We start from the raw sequence: 14,371 nt of genomic DNA, 5'->3' as shown, positions 1-14,371 counted from the left end.
GAACCTAGTTGGGAAGAACCTAGTGAATTGAAGTCTATGACAGTTGACTAGAATAAAGATGAGGAAGATGATATCAATCTAAGGGCTAGATTTATACTTACCTTCATAGATGACTGGTTAAAGAAAAAGAGCAAAGGAATTATCAATGAAACCTCTTTAGGGGTGGTTTCTTTTTTTGAACAATCTCCATCTAACGTCCTGCTTTCTATTGTTGCAGGTGGTATATTGGCTTAGGATAAACAAAAGAAGATACCCCTTCTTTTGCAAACTATGACTCTAAGGACTAGATCTCACTCTAAGTCTCAAGCCCTGAAGCAACATAAATTTTAGAAGAAGATAATATCGACTCAGGGATGAGATTCGAATGATGGCATCAATCTCTCAGATGGTGCAAATGGCAATGTCCAGTTCATCGAGGCTCCTAAGGTAGATCACCCCAGATTCCTAACTCCTACTAGAGATGCCTAGGTGATGCCTGTGAGCCTTACTATTCCTTCCTGGCTATCTAGCACAATCAGCAAAAAAATGAAATTACAACCAGTGTCCACACCAGTGAAAGACATCGTCACTAAATATGCAGCGAGGGGTTCGAAGGTAAAGAAGTTGAAGACAAATGCTCACCTTACCAAAGACCCAGTAACAGGAAAAATCACTACTGAAATAGCTACCTACAAGAAGAAGAAGGAGTCTAGGGATATTGATGATGAAGGTTTCAAAGTTACCTCTTTTGAACTGGGGACCATTAATAGGAGCACCGGTAATCATTTCTTTAAATTCTCTGCTAATCATATGTTGACACAATCTAAGAAGGATAACAAAGAGAAAAAGGAGCTAAAAGGCATGGTAATGACAATGGTTGCATATATCGATTCTTTGATGAACCTTCGTGCATTGCCGATTGTTCAAGTCTCATAGCCCTTTGATCCTAATTTGGTAGGAAGTCAACAATTGATGAAGCAGATGCAAAAAGGGAAGCTGTTAACTGATGTCGTGAAGGACTGGGTGGATAACATCATAGAAGAAGGTAATAAATTTATTTTAGAATTTACTAATGTCTATGCTGAGGGAGAATCATTATTGGGAGAGATCCAAACTTTAGTTCTAGCTTGGGAAACAGATCTAGGTCGATGTCAAGCAGTTGTTTTTCAAGTGGCTGAAGTCGAGAGGTTCAGGGTCCTCAAGTTCTTGAATGAGAACCCAATGAAAAATGTGGATCCCTGCATGTTGTTCATTATGAAGAACAACATGGGATGGAAGGAGCCGGTTTACAAGGAGACAATTAAAAAAGTGCAGGGCATAGAAAATAAGATTATTGAAATGCAAGAAGAACTCCTTAAGGATATAAAGGTAGTTAATCCTACAGGGATCCTACAGTTTGATGACGGGAACATGGATGCCGAGACACTAACAATGAGCTTGAATGAAGCCGTAGAAAAAATCAAGGATGGTGAATCGCCAAGTGCCAACGATTTCAATGCATTGGCAAGTACTGAATCGATGTTGTGTCTCAACAAGAACCTGATGCCTCGTCAAAGTTTAAAGATAAAGGAATTCAAATGGCAGAAGGATGTGTGTAGAGCTCGATTGCTGAGCCTGAAGAATCCACACTCCCATGTGATGCAGGAGGTTATGAATACTTTTCGAAGTTGGAAGCTAGTACATCAAACCACCGGCAAGGAGGAGAAAACTAGCGATGATGCTTGAACTGAACCGTTGCTTTCAATTTACTTTTTGGCGCTCATTTTTAAACTGCTTTCTTGTTTTGTAATTGTTTCTTGTTTTAACTGAAACGATTGTGTTTTGATGGAGGCCTTTCGGATTTGTATGGAAAAACTATAAATGTTGGGACATTGAACTAGTTTAAGGTTAGCAATAGATACTTAGAAGGTAGATAGTAGAAAAACTCTGATAAAACAGGTACTTTTAAAGCAGCAATCAAAGGATAGTATGTGGATGTTTTGCTTTCAAATGATTGTGTGCATGGAAAGGTTTAATATACATATATAAATCATCTCAGATTCTACTTTTGAAACTTAGTGTTCGAAGTGTTCAAATCTCTGTTACTTTGTGAACTGTGGTTTAACAATTTGAGATATTGGTTGCTGTTCTGACTATAAGTTCATTTTAGTTATGGTGCTTGAATGATTGATATCAATTTGTGATGTTATTCATTCTTTTAAAAGTATATTTTTTGTATAAGTATATTCAAATGGATGTTTCTTCAAGATTTTTGAATTGATTTTTACCTCACTCCCTAAGAGTAGTTGAGAGATCCTTACATGCTTTCAGGTAAAAGTGCAAAAGATAATTCAAATTCATTGTGAATCTAATAAGGGAGTTGTACCTTTAAAATTCAGAGAAAGTCAAATAACATGAGATTTTCTCAACTCTTGTGAGCATTTTGTGTTTTTCACACCTTGGGTATAGAGTAAATTTGTTAAATTAGTTGAAAGGGCAATCTGTTCACTAACACATAAAATAGGTTGAACGGTGTCATAGGGTACTCTCTAACCCCTTTCAACTCATTCGAACACATGATATATATTCTTTGGCATCTTAGGACCCCTAGGAACATATGCTATCATTTAATGGGTCAAAACGGGTCATAGGGTACCATATTACCCCTTTTGACCCATTCAAATACATAATATATGTCCCTATGGGTCCTAGGATCCTTGGGAACATATGTCATCATATAATGGCTTGAAACGGGTTATAGGGTACTCTATAACTTCTTTTGACTCATTCAAACACATGAAACATCTTTCTAGGGGTCCTAAGACCCCTAGGAGCATATGTTCTCATTTAATGGGTCAAAAGGGGTCATAGGGAAGCCTATGACCCCATTTGACCCATTTAAACACATGATATATGTCCCTAGGAAGATATGTTGTCATATAATGGTTTGAGAAGGGTCAAAACATACCATATGACCCCTTTAGATACATTCAAACACATGATATATGTCCCTAGGGGTCGTAGTACCCCTAAGAACACGTGTTATCATATAATGGGTCAAAAGTGGTCTTAGGGTACTCTACGACCCTTTTTGACTCATTTGAACACATGATATATTAACATATATTCTTATTTAATGAATCAAACGGGGTCATAGGGCACCATATAACCCAATTCAACCCATTCAAACACATGATGTATGTCCCTAAGGGTCCTAGGAACCCTAGGAACATGTGTTGTCATATAATCAGTTGAAATGGGTTATAGGTTACTCTTTGACCCCTTTTGACTCATTCAAACATGTTATATATGTTCCAAGGGGTCCTAGGACCTTTAGGAACATATGTTCTCATTTAATGAGCCAAAATGGGTTAAGGGCACCTTATGACCCCATTCGACCCATTCAAACACATGATGTATGCCCCTAGGGGTCCTAGGACCCCTAAGAATATATGTTGTCATATAATAGGTTGAGCAGGGTCATAATGTACCCTATGACCACTTCCGCTTCATTCAAACACATCATGTATGTCCCTAGGGGTCCTAATACTCTTAGGAACATATGTTATCATATAATGGGTCAAAAGGGGGCCTAGAGTACTCTATGACCCCTTTCGACTCATTTGAACACATGATATATGTTCTTAGGGGTCCTAAGGCCCCTAAGAACATATTTTGTCATTTAATGGGTCAAAAGGGGTCCTAGAGTACTCTATGACCCCTTTTGACTCATATGAACGATTATGATATGTCCTTAGGTGTCCTAGGACCCCTAGGGTTAAATTTTATCATGCAATATGTTGAAAGGGGTTATAGGTTATCTTATGACCCCTTTTGACCCATTAGAACAAAGAAAATAAGACCCCTAGGGACATGTGTTGCCATGAAATGTGTCAAAAGGGGTTATAGGTTATTCTATCACCCCTTTCATCTCATTCAAACAAATAAATTAAGTCCTAAGGGGTCCTAGGACTTCTAAGGACATATGTTGTCATGAAAAATGTCAGAAGGGGTCATAGGATTTGAACCCATTCAAACAAATGAAATAAGTTTCTAGCGGTCCTAGGACCCCTAGGGACATATGTTGTCATGAAATGTGTCGAAAGGGGTCATAAGTTATCCTATGAACCCTTTTGACCCATATGTTATAATATGTCCCTAGGAGTCTTAGGGTTCTAGGTTATCATGAAATCGAAAAGGGTCGTAGGTTATCCTATGACCCCCTTTGACCCATTGAAACAAATAAAATAGGTCCCTAGGAAGCCATATGTTATCATGAAATGTGTCGAAAAAAATCATAGGTTATCTTATGACCCCTTTCAACCCATATGAGCAATTACAATATGTCCCTAGCAATCTTAGGACCCCTCAAGACATATATTATAATGAAATGTGTTGAAAGGGGTCATAGGTTATCACATGACCCCTTTCGACCCATTTGAAGAAATGAAATAGGTCCCTAGCGGTCCTAGGACCCCTAGGACATATGTTGTCATGAAATGCACCAAAAGGGGTCATAGGTTATCCCATGACCAATTTTGACCCATATAAATAATTATAATATGTTCATAGGGGTCCTAGGACCCCTACGGACATATATTGTTATGAAACATGTCGAAAGGGATCATAAGTTAGTTTATGACCCCTTTCAACACATTCAAACAAATAAAATAGGTCACTAGGGGTCCTAGGACCCCTAAAGATATATTTTGTCATGAAATGTGTCGAAAGGGGTTATAGGTTATCTTATGGCCCATTTTGACCCATTCAAACAAATAAGTTAGGTCTCTAGAGGTCTTAGGACCCCTAAGGACATATGTTGTCATGAAATATGTTAAAAGTAGTCATAGGCTATCCTATGACCCCTTTCGACCCATTTGAACAAATTTAATAGGTCCCTAGGGGACCTAGGATCCCTAGGGACATATGTTGTAATGAAATGCATCAAAAGTGGTCTTAGGTTATCCTATGACCCCTTTTGATCCCTTTGAACAAATGAAATAGGTCCCTAGGGGTCCTAGGACCTCTAAGTACATATGTTGTCATGAAATGTGTCAAAAGGTGTCATAGTTTATCCTATGACCCCTTTCGATCCATTTGAACAAATAAAATAGGTCCCTAGGAGTCTTAGGACCCCTAAAGACATATGTTATCATAAAATGTGTCAAAATGGGCCATAGGATATTCTATGACCGCTTTCGACTCATTTGAGTAAATGATATATGTTCTTAGGGGTCTTAGGACCCTTAGGAACATATGCTATCATTTAATGGATCAAAAAGGGTCATAGGTTGCCCTATCGCCCCTTTTGACCTATTTCAACACATGATTCATGTCCCTAAGGGTACTAGGACCCATAGGAACATATGTTGTCATATAATATGTTGAAAGGGGTCATGGTGTACTCTATGTCCCCTTTTGAATCATTTTAACACATGATATATTTTCCTAGGGGTCCTAGGACCCCTATGAACATATGTTATCATTTAATAGGTCAAAGGGATCATAGGAAACCCTATGACCCCTTTCAACCCATTCAAACACATGATGTATGTCCCTAGGGATCTTCTAGAGGTCTTAGGATCCCTAGGGACATACACAATGTGTTGTAATGGGTCAAAAGGGGTCTAAGGACACTCTATGACCCCCTTCAACCCATTACATGGCAGCATATGTTCTTAGGGGTCTTAGGACCCCTAGGGACATACATGTGTTCGAATTGGTAGAAATGGGTCATAGGGCATGTCATGACACATTTTGACCCATTACATGACAAAATATGTTCATAGGGTTCCTATGACCCCCAGGGACATACATGTTGTGTTCCAATGGGTTGAATGGGGTTAAAGGATATCCTATGACCCCTTTCGACCCATTACATGATAAAATATATTCTTGTATGTCCTAAGACTCCTAAGGACAAACATATTGTGTTCAAATGCGTTGAAAGGGGTCATAGGATAACCTATGACCCGTTTCAAGTTAAATACATGACAACTTATGTTCCTAGGGGTCCTAGAGCCCCTAGGGACATACATGTTGTGTTCGAATGGGTACAAAGGGGTCATAGGGTATCTTATGACCCCTTTGGACCCATTACATGAAAATATATGTTCCTAGTATTCTTAGGACCTCTAGGACATACCTCTTATATTCCAATGGGTAAAACCCTTACACAAGAACATATGTTCCTAGGGGTCCTAGGACCCTTATCATCATGTGTATATGTTTCAATGGGTTGAAATCCTATGACCCCTTTCGACCCATTACACGATAATATATGTTCCTAGGGGTCCTAAGACCCCTAAGTCCATACATGTTGTGTTCCAATGTGTCAAAAGGGGTCATTAGATACCCTATGACCCCTTTCGGCCCATTACATGACAACATACATTATGGTCGAAAGGGTCATAAGATACTCTATAACTCATTTTGACCCATTGGAACACAACATGTATGTTTAGAGGAACGTATGTTGTCATGTAATGGGTCAAAAGGGTCATAGGATACTCTATGACCCATTTTGACCCATTGAACACAACATGTATGTCTATAGGTGTCCTAGGAGCCCTAGGAATATATGTTATCATGTAATAGGTCAAAAGTGGTCATGGGATACTTCATAATTCATTTCTACCCATTGAAACACAAGATGTATGTCCCTAGGCATCATATAACCCCTAGGAACATATGTTATTTTTTAATGGGTCAAAAGGGGTCATCGGATATCCCATGACCCCTTTGGACTCATTGGAACACATGTATGTCTATAGGGGGACCCTTAGGAACATACATCATCATATAGTTTATTAACTTAGGTTAGTAATATATATAATGTATAATTATAATATATATGATATATAATTATATAATTATATAATATGTACTAACTATATATAAAATAAATATATAGTAAATAATAATTATAAGTATTTAATACTATATAATAAACCTTAGTGACTACATATAATAATCCCCCCCCCCACCCCAAATTATATCATAACTATATTATATTAGGACAATATAACTTAAAAATTGGTCCCCTCCCCTTTGAGTTTTGTAAATAAAAATAAATATTTATCTTAAAAATTGGTCCCCGCTCTCTTTAAATTTAAATTTGACATCATGATTTGGGTGCATAGATTAGGTACCTATTATGAAATCGGGTACCCGTTCTCAAATTGGATACCCGATAAGGCAAGGTATTACATTTTTGGTTTGGTATCAGGATGGGTGGGAAAAAAGTCAAAGTGCATTTTTGAAACACTTTTAGACATTTCAAAACTACATATTTTTCACATCATCACTTTTTGGCATACCATGATCCTGCACATACCCTTGTAATTGATCGAGTTCAAGGACTTTGCCAACTGAAGAACTCACCAAAGCATAAATTTGCTACAGAAAAGCCTTAAACTAGGAATTCAATGTTTTAGGTGAAGGTTTATCCGCCTAGGTGTAGCGAAACCTAAATTGCAAGAGAATCAAGGTGATTCTTGTTTGTTGGCCAGAGTGGATTGTGGACTATATCTAGAATCTTAGATTAGTCCATATTGAACTTTATTAGGACATTAAACAAATAAGCAAGTGCAACAAAGGTATCAAATAAATGAATTTATTTGGATAATAAAGAAAAAAATGAATTTGCACTAATGGAGGGAATGTGCAATTTGAAAAGAAATCCTAACAAGATTTGCAATTAGACAAACAAGATGTATTTGTCGGATTGAATTCACATGGAATAAGCTATGAATTAATGTTCTAGATTGTAGCAAATTAATACAAACTCAACAAATTCTGACATAGATATAAAAGTAAGTAAAGCTTTAAAAATTCAAGTTGCATACAATAAAGAAAAAATGCTAAAGACTGCCTATTTACAAGGTTGTGGACCTTCCCATACACTTGTCTTTTAATAACAAAAAGTAGTGATTGTCTTTATTGAACTTTGAGCTTTTTCAAAATTATACCATGTTTATTGAGGGGACAAGGATTGTTAATTTTTGTAGTGAGGAAGTTGTCCACTCCCCCTAATTAAATAATTATTTATTTTATCGAGAACCTTGGTTAATTAAATAAATGTTTAATTATTAAATGCTTACAACCAATTTAATCATGGTTGTTAACATTTATTTTATCTCAGCCAATGTCAGTCATTGTTTTCTTTTCAACAAGAGTAGTATAAAAATCTAACTTTGGTCATTTTTGGGAATACTAGGTGACTCTCGTTTGTTCCTATTGATGACAAATAGGAACACTTGTACTCTCAAAAAAATGCAAAATGATTAGAGTTTAGACACCTGTGAGTTTTTTTCGTGTTTTTTTGGACAAAAGGTTAACTTTTCATGCATTACATTGGAAAATATACACACCTTCAACCTACATTGTTATGAATTTTGTGGTTACCTGCAGTGTCCAAGTAGTGTCTCCACAATGAATTAAACCCCATATATATATATATATATATATATATATATATATATATATATATATATATTTGAGTACACTAGAGCACAATATGAGACCATCAATCCTCAAGAAAGTACATATTATCTATGTATAGCTACAAAGATTTCTTCATTAGGTTAGTATTTGTTTCACACAATGAATAATAGATTGTATTGGAGTTCATTGTTCTTTAAGAAAGAGCAGATGAATTAGATTTGACTCACACATCATCAATATTATTTGATTCATACCCCTTGAATAGTTTCTTGCATGATATCTTTATGCATATCTGCCTTGACGTAGATGCATAATCAACTATAGTAATGTGGATATAACCAAACACATTAATATTACTAGTTCTACATTTTACACTTGAGAGATTTTTGTGTCTAAGCTATTATACCTTCCTCAAAGCATCTCTAATCATCACGTTGCTATATTTTACTTTGTTACTTCACATTATGCACAACATGGGTCCTTGTACATTGTGTACCCTAGCATTTTCTTTGTCTTCACATGTTATGAGCTTTATAATCACAACACCTCTCAATCCTCGCACAATAAGAAATGGTTCCAAGTTGGTTTATCAATTGTCTCTATGTGCATCCAATGTATGTCAAAATCCGACACTACATGTAAACCTACACATAATTGTTTAACATTGGGCAACATTGTATCCACACATTTCATGGGTGACATACATGTTGGATGCATCAATGTGGCTATCACTATTTAAATTTCCTACAAAATAATTGCACACCTTATGTAGGTGAGCAATCATCAAGTATGAAGCTATATACATATCTACTTAAGAATCAAAATCTCTAGCTTAGTATTCACACAAATCAATAGACTCAAAAACCCAATACATGTTTCAACATAGTCTAGACAAAACAAGAAGGGTAACCTATCTTTTCCTTAATCACACGAATTGTCATTCTCAAGTCTTTTCTTTAAATAACACTAGATTATGCATTTGTTTATATTCTCATTCTAAACAAAAACAGCATTTTCACTAATCTATTTGTATCTTATTGTATTATTATTATTTATTTATTTTTAGACAGCAGGAATCGGTGCAACACGACCCCCCTATAAACTGCAGTGCGCCTGGTAAACTTTTTAACGTGACCGGTAGCGCTGGTGCAACACGCCCACCGGTACCACGAGGACAGGGGAGACTAGAACCCGTGACCAACCCCCTGCAACAGGGAAGATTTAGCCAACCGAGCTAGGGCCCCCGCCCATATCTTATTGTATTATTGATCTTTACATGTTATTTTAATTAGATTCATGATGCATTGCATACTTCATAATATTATTTAAATGAAATTTATTACTTTTACTATGAAATATCATCTAATTGTCTACCTATATTAAATTTCAATAAATATTTATATATGCAAAATCAAAAAAGGTCATTTTAAATATATAAAATAATAACCCTAGAAATATAAGGTTTATAATAATGCGTTAGAGAAAATTATATTTTCAATATTGTGCTTCTACCAATTGGGTATTCATCTCACTTCAAGTTTAATGCCGAATTCAGATCCACTATTCTTCAATTAAATTTGTCTTTGAAATTTGACAGTTGAGAGCTTTATCTCAAATATTTTGCAGACTTGTTTCATAGCTGTACACTTCATAAATCAACGTCAATGGAGGTATGCCATAACAGTATAATTCATAAATCAAGTTACCTCACATGTCCATTGTATAAATATGATGGATCTGTCAATCCAAATTAAAAAAAGTGCGATCAACTAAAGATCAATCTGGAACTTCAGAGATGTGGGTTTATATCAACATGACATCCTCACTCAATCATTTATGCACAAAAGGCAGGTATTAAACTTAGGAGAAGCAATGGCCATTATTATTAAAACAGGACACAAGCTAAACTCGGACAGATCAGAATCTTGAAGAAATGAGAACTGATTTGGGGAATTTAATAACACTTATTCAATGCAATGGTTGATAGGTGTAATGACTGTGAGTTCAATCTCCAGAGTTGTGGTCGTATATGAATGGATTAAAAAGGCTTTTCCTCATTAAGTTTCTTCAATTGCTCTGGCCAATATTATAAATTAAACGCAACAGATTTATGTAGAAGAACAACTAGAGTGAAATTCACAAATCACAAACAGTTTATGATGACAATTTATCATATCTTCGAAACTCGTTTCTTTGAAGCATAAAGATTTTAAAGCCACGCCACTTAATTTCACATTAAAATAAACAACAGCAAAATTCGCACCGCATTAAACATGTATAAAACTCTCGAAAACTCATAGAACAGATTCGATCATGGATCTTGTGAATTCCTCCGATAATTGGGAAAAAAGATTAAAATTTTTAAAAACGAGCTTACAGAAAACATTGCATTTCCAGTAAAAAGTTCAACAAAGTGTACCCGATATACCACGGCCTGGAATGAAAATAAGATTTGTAACCCTAGAAATCACGCCGCAAATCCTCCGCTCACTGAGAAGACGCTGCTGACAGTTAAAATTGCGTCTATCATTCAAATGCTTAAATAATCGTGAAATGAATCCTAAGACCGAGAAATTTCGCGAATACACGTAAAAAAAACAATTGTGGAGGGTTTTCCATATGCTCTTCTTTTTCTGTTTGAAGCAAAGAATTAGGAATGAAGCAAAGGATCCAGAAAGGTGCAGAATTTCTAGAATGCACAAGTTTTCTTTTCGAATAAAGAATCATGGCACCCCGCGAAAGTTTGTTTGGCTCTTCTTAAACAATTGACGTGGAAAGTTTGTTTGGCTTTTCTTTTTACCTGCTCGCATCTTTTCATCTCCGTGGACTCATATTTTAAACATTAAAATATACATTCAAAATATAAAATCATATAATACTTTTCACGTTTTTAAAATCGTGCATCTCCTGTAGTTTATTTTCAGAACACCTTCGTTATTATTATTAGTTCCAGCCATTGGCAGCTATGCTAATTCATCATTTAGGGTCCAATTATGCTAGTAATCTCACTAATGGAATTTTAGAATTTATCAAGTTCTAAAGTTTATGCTATAGTTTTTTATGTTCAACATATTCTTAAAATTCAAAAAGTTTTTTATTTGAAATTCTATTGAATGACCGAAAAGGAAAGAAGGGAAATTAACTTTGGAAATAAAAATATGTGAAAACAATTAACAATCTAACTTTGGTCATTTTTGGGCATAGATGAACATCTTAGGATATTAAATTCACATTTGAAATAGTTGGTTTGTCCTCAATCATTCAATGAAATTTATTTCATAGATTTTTTCTACATAACTGCCATGGCGTCTTAGTTTGAAATTTGTATTCATGACAACGATGAGTGTCTTTGGTCTTTGATGGACCTCTACTGCGAAGATGTTTTCGGTAAGATCTTTTTAAATTTTCTTTAAAATGCTTTGGGGAAATCCTTTTTTTAATGGAAAAATCAATCTCATCTTGTAATCCATATCATACCGCATTCGCCATGTTTTCTACTATATTGGCTAAAGATCTACAAGTTATATAAAGTGTGAGCATAACTAAGGGATTATCTTCACGATCTCTTACTTGTGCAACAACAAGATCTAAATTAAGATGAGGGAATTTATTTCGTTGGAAGATTTAAATGGAATCACATGGTAAAGCCTACATGCAAACTAATTAACAACTTTTCAATAATTAAATTTAGGGTTTCCTTCAAATGTGACTATAAAATTGGGCTAATCAAGTGATAGGTTTTCAATATTTTTAATTTAGGGTTTCCTTCAAATGTGAGTATAAAATTGGGTTTCTAGACTTTATGTTAGTTTGATGTGTCCCTCTATCACAACATACCCAAGTTGCAAAAATTACAAGGGGGCTTCGTTTCCATTTGGCTTGTCTTTTTATGAAGTTGTACAACATAGAGACTATCAATTGATTAACCTTAAAAAAGTTGTAGGGCTTGTTTATTATGCCTTTTTGTGTACAATATGATTATTACAACAACAAAAAATAGCCTTCATGTTTTGCACGATAGATTGTACTTTACCACAAGTTATATAAAGGTCTCATAGTACACAAGTTGTTTGTTATAGTTGCACATGTCTACTCTAGGTTATGACAAGTTTTGTTCAACTTTTAAAACATCTACTTACTGAAGGATATTGTTCTTACCTCTTCCTAAATTGCTTCCATGAATGTTCTCTATCAGGGTTAAGGTTTTGAGTATTCTAGTTTTGTTTTCACACACTTTAATGAGTGAATAGTTGTCTTTCTTTAATTTATTTTCTAGTTAATGTTGTTTTAATTGTTTTGCACATTTAAATTCAAAGCTATAATTGAAACATTTCTATTTTTAGGGTTTGATATAATCAAAATATTCCTAGTATTGTCTTTTTTGGGTACTAGCTTGACAATGGGAATATTTTATTTTCTTACCTAGAATATTCTTCATTGATAAGCATTTTTTTTCTAGTTTCTATTTAGGTGAGAATGTAGAGTACAAAGAATAAACAATGGTAGGATACAAATTAATAACTCTTTCTACCACCTAAATTTGACTCTAGTGCCTTAGTTTTGGCCACTTATAATCTTTTCCTTCTATTATGCTTGTCATTTTTATTTCATTTGTAGGATAGTTCTCTCTTCTACTATTCATTTGCTCCTGGCATTGGATTTTTCAAAACTAAAACATCTAGTTATGACTTTATTGTTGAAGCTAAGTTTTCGAGCTCTTTATCCTACTCCCAATAGAATTTAGGTCTAAATTTTCATTTTTGGTTCATCTCTAGTTTGAAAATTCATTCATTATGGCTTGGCCTTGGAGGTCCACTCTATGGATTTGATTTTCGTGGTAGGAGGCGGAGCAACTTGAGTTCATGTAATACTCTTCTCTCCATAAAAAATAGCAAGTTAATTGATTTTTCAATTGATTGGTTGGAACTATTTGGTTATTGAAAACTATGCCTATATCATATTGTTATTTTTTAAAATAACTACTAGACTATTAGAAAACATTCTTACATTTAGATTGTGATAGACATAGATCAACTAACTAAACCATTGTAGTCTTCTTGGCTTTTACTTTTTGTAATTTAATTTTAACTACAATTAAAGAGAGTAGATTTCCACAATCCATACATAATATTTAACACTTTTGTAGGTAGATTGTGTAATAGTTTTTCATCAATATTTGAGATCACACTCCATGATTTGTCATCAAGATGATAAAGAGAGCATAAGGAGAGTAGGTCTTTTTTCTTGCTTTACTTATGCTCTCTTTATCATCCTGATCACGGATCATGGATTGTGATCTGAAACATTGATGAAAAACTATTACATAATCTACCCAAAAAATTATCAAACTTTAACTATGATTGTATTGTCATTTTTGTTTGTAGCCTTATGCTATAGAGTTTTAAGTTCAAGAAACTCAACTCAAAAAAGAGAATATGAAATAGAGAAAATGATAAGTATTTATAATGTACTATAAAGCTACTTATTTTGGCGAAGAATTTCAAAAGAGTTAAAATGTAATGACATAGGTATATCATGGAAAAGTTGTAAGGTTTGTAAATGCACTTTGGGCATTAAGTTGTGCGTAAATTGTAAAAAGATCAATCGTATTTTTCTAAAGTTAAGTTTGTGACTAGAGGGATTATTTGAGCTAACTAACATAAACATGTGTTTTAAAGTAGGAAGAAATGGAAGAATGACATAAAAATTAAATATTGTAGCTAATAATACCTACAATACGGGTATGGTGTTTCTAAATGGTAATTTGAAGGTGGGTTTCTAAAGGTGTAAATTTGTAGTGGTTGGGCTCTAGGAAGACATATTTTAGAGGAAAATATAGGGAGAATAATTATAAATTACGATGGAATCATTGGAATCAGGGGTCAACACATGGTGGATGTTTGGGAAATATAATTCTATTAATTATTTGTCCATGACACCAATGTAGTGCTTCTCATGTTTGCATTAT

The 14,371-nt window shown here is 34.6% G+C and overlaps 1 protein-coding gene across 1 annotated transcript in view; it reads right to left on the bottom strand.

Annotated features, from left to right (window-relative positions):
• LOC149572725 (protein ROOT HAIR DEFECTIVE 3-like) overlaps nucleotides 1–10,987 on the bottom strand; it is a 222,895-nt gene extending 211,908 nt beyond the window's left edge. Inside the window, exon 1 of the mRNA XM_089813819.1 lies at nucleotides 10,823–10,987. The gene's annotated coding sequence lies outside the window, so the exon portion shown is untranslated. The remainder of the gene's footprint in view (nucleotides 1–10,822) is intronic.
• Nucleotides 10,988–14,371: the final 3,384 nt, after the last annotated feature.

This window comes from Cupressus sempervirens, chromosome 2 (genome assembly GCF_028749045.1).
Source record: "Cupressus sempervirens isolate cs-2001-9-10 chromosome 2, ASM2874904v1, whole genome shotgun sequence".
Taxonomy (NCBI): Eukaryota; Viridiplantae; Streptophyta; class Pinopsida; order Cupressales; family Cupressaceae; genus Cupressus; species Cupressus sempervirens.
Note: the sequence above shows the minus strand (reverse complement) of the source record. Positions and strands in the feature narration are given on the sequence as shown.